The 3,164-nt window shown below is 56.5% G+C and overlaps 1 pseudogene; it reads right to left on the bottom strand.

The window, feature by feature from the left end:
- Positions 1-225: 225 nt before the first annotated feature.
- On the bottom strand, positions 226-1,437 carry LOC149328120 (uncharacterized; annotated as a pseudogene).
- Between the last annotated feature and the right edge of the window lie 1,727 nt (positions 1,438-3,164).

The raw sequence follows: 3,164 nt of genomic DNA, 5'->3' as shown, positions 1-3,164 counted from the left end.
CGCCACAAAACTGGACATTTTTGTCCCATCGAAACAAAACTTTTCTTCCGAGGAGGCACTTAAACGCAGCACTCATAACCGAAACAGTAGCACCGGTATCCACTAAAGCCATCACAGGTACATCATCCACTAGCACATGTACTTTGTTCTGTAACATAACCACAGGCAGGGGTATCACTTCCGGCGGCAGACTTCCAGCGACATCACCCCCATCGGTCGCGCCGACTAGTTTTCCGGCGGAGGCGAGGAGGAGCGGCGTCGGGGTGATGGAGATCGACGTGTTCGGAAAGCTGGAGGCGGCGTCACACTTCTATCAGATGCCGGCGAATGATTCCGCACTTGTGCAGGTCATGAACTGCCGGAATCAGGCGGGCAGGACGGGTATCGAGAAGGACCGGGTTGGTAGTCCGGACGCCGAGAATAGGTCGAGGAGCCGTAACGGGACGGTTGTCGGCGGGGACAAAATCGGGAGATGTGTCCGTGTTGACCACAGCGGTAACACACCAGAGAGGGACCGGGAGCAGGCTGCGCCGGCAAGTAGTCACCATACGAAGGACTGGGCCGAAAGTTCTCGTCGTATGTGGCCGGCACATGCCGGTAAAAGCCGGACCGGTGCTCCGGGGGCAATCGCGGTGTGTTGTTCGGCCGCAGCCCTCGGGGTACCCGGTTATCCTCAAAGTCCGCTGTGTTAACGTCCGTTGGCGGAGTAGGACGCGTGAGATGCACAGGAGGTAGCTCTGATGAATTTTGAGTGAGTTCTAGTGACCTGGTTAACTCTTCGCGAACGATCTGGCGGATTGTGGAAGCCAGATCGCATGACGATGGTGTGTCTACAGCTGCCACCGTCGTCACCCCGGCCAAACGTCCAAATTTCGGTGTGATGCGACGCATTTTCAACGTCTCGAACGTCCGGCAGTGCTTGATGACGTCAGACACGGACTCGAGACTTTCTTTTCCGATCAAAAAATTGTAGACGTCTTCGGCGAATCCTTTGAGCAAATGGCCAACTTTGTCTTCCTCTGTCATGGCAGGAGAGACGACCTTGCATAGCTTCACGATTTCCTCAATATACTTTGTGCATGTTTCACCGGGGAGCTGAGCCCTTTGCGCAAGTGTTTGTTCAGCCCGCTTCTTCTTCGCGACTGAATCACCGAAGCACTTCTTCAGCTCCTCTACAAAGCGGTCCCAAGTCGTGAGGGAATCCTAGTGGTTGTCAAACCACGTTAGGGCCGTGTCGGTTAGTGAAAACACGACGTTCGCAAGCCGGGCGGAGGAGTTTCACTTGTTGTAGCGACTCACCCGTAGGTAGTGTGTGAGCCATTCATCGACGTCGTCGCTAGAGGAACCCGCGAATGACCGTGGCTCCCGGTAATGCTGCCACGAACTGCTGGGCACAGACCTCGAAGCGTCGCCGTCCAGGGACATCATTGGCACAGAAGGCGGCAGACCAACAATGCGACGACTGCGGCGAATGTGAATCTGGGGATCCGTCTTCGGAGAAACCTCAATACCCGGCACCTTCCACCAAGATGTTACGCCCAGTGGTTTATGAAGACCGGGACGGAGGATCGAAAAACAGCTGGGTCCGCTTGCCGAGCACGAGACGCCACCAACTTCGTTCTCCTCATCTTCGGCTTATCCAGCAACGCCGACCGCGCAGAATGGGTATTGCCCTTTCATGGGCGTCACAATATGGTAAGCGGGCAAAAATGTACTTTTCACGTACTTTAAAGAACTTTCTATGCATTATTCGTAGCATACTTAGAAAGCATTCGTATTGCAGTTTAAGCATAGGGGCAAAAAAATGCGAAATAAATATGAAATTAATACATGTAATGGGAACGACCGGCAGCCGTTCACGCGGTGGACGAAGAGGAGAACGAAGTGCTGTGCTGGTTTCGGTGTGACTCCGGGGTGTGTGCCTGCCGTGACGCGTCTTTGGTCAACGGCCTCCGACCTGTGCTTCGAAGACGCACCTGTACACTTGGTGGAGGTGCTTCGATCCCCGTCCCGGTGCCCAACCTGGAACTCAGGAGCGGAACGCTACTTGCACCGCCAACAATGCCAAACACTTCGACGCAGTCGTCGCCGGCCACCCCTGCCACCGTCCTCTGTTCCGGGGTCCAACGACAGCGCGACCCTTCTCCATTTAGCGGTACGGACGACCAGGACGTCGACGACTGGTTGGCGACCTACGAGCGCGTCAGCACTTACAATCGGTGGGACGATTCCATCAAGCTGAGCAACGTGCTCTTCTATCTCACAGACGTTGCCAACTTATGGTTTCGTAACCATGAAGCGGACCTTCCCACCTGGTCATCATTCAAGACTAGCTTCGCCGACGTTTTCGGCCGCCCCGCCGTGCGGAAACTCCGCGCCGAGCAACGCCTCCGTGCTCGAGCACAGCTACCGACCGAAACATTCACCGGCTACATTGAAGACATTGTCGATTTGTGTAAGCGCGTGAACCCTTCGATGTCCGAGGCTGACAAAGTTAATAACATTCTTCAAGGCATAGCAGATGACGCTTTCCAAATGCTCCTGGCGAAGAACCCCACCTCCGTCAGTGCCGTCATCGAGCTGTGCCAAAGCTTCGACGAGTTGCGCAAGCAACGCGCTTCTACGCGGCAGTCTGGTGCGCCTCCCGAGAGTCTTGCTGGCTTGGCCCTTGGTCCCTCGTCTCCGGACCAAACCCTCTTCATGGAGCGCGTGAAAGATTTTATACGCGAGGAAATCGCCCGCCAGCTTTCTCTTCTCCATCACGCCGTTCCAGACCCTGTCTGCCCTACTGCCGACCTAGCGCCCTCCCTTGCGCCGACTATCCGCCGTGTTGTTCAGGAGCAGGTCGCTGCAGTCCTGCCGTCCAGCCCCCCGCCTCCTCCTGTCGCAGCACCACTCACCTATGCGGAAGCCGTCCGACGGGCACCGCGCTCGCTTGCCTCTCCTACGTACCGCAGCAGCCCTGCCTATTATGCTCCAACCCCATCCATGCCACTTCCGCCAGCCTCGTTTCCTCGCACACGACGACATCCTACGAACCCTTGGCGCACCGCCGATAATCGGCCCATCTGCTACGCTTGTGGGCTTCCAGGGCACGTCGCACGTCTCTGCCGTCAGCGCTTGCCTCGCTATGGGGATGCTGCGCACACGTACGATCACGGATA

This window comes from Amblyomma mixtum, chromosome 9 (assembly GCF_055824585.1).
Source record: "Amblyomma mixtum isolate Tamu chromosome 9, ASM5582458v1, whole genome shotgun sequence".
Lineage (NCBI taxonomy): Eukaryota > Metazoa > Arthropoda > Arachnida > Ixodida > Ixodidae > Amblyomma > Amblyomma mixtum.
This window is presented reverse-complemented; position numbering and strand designations above follow the sequence as displayed.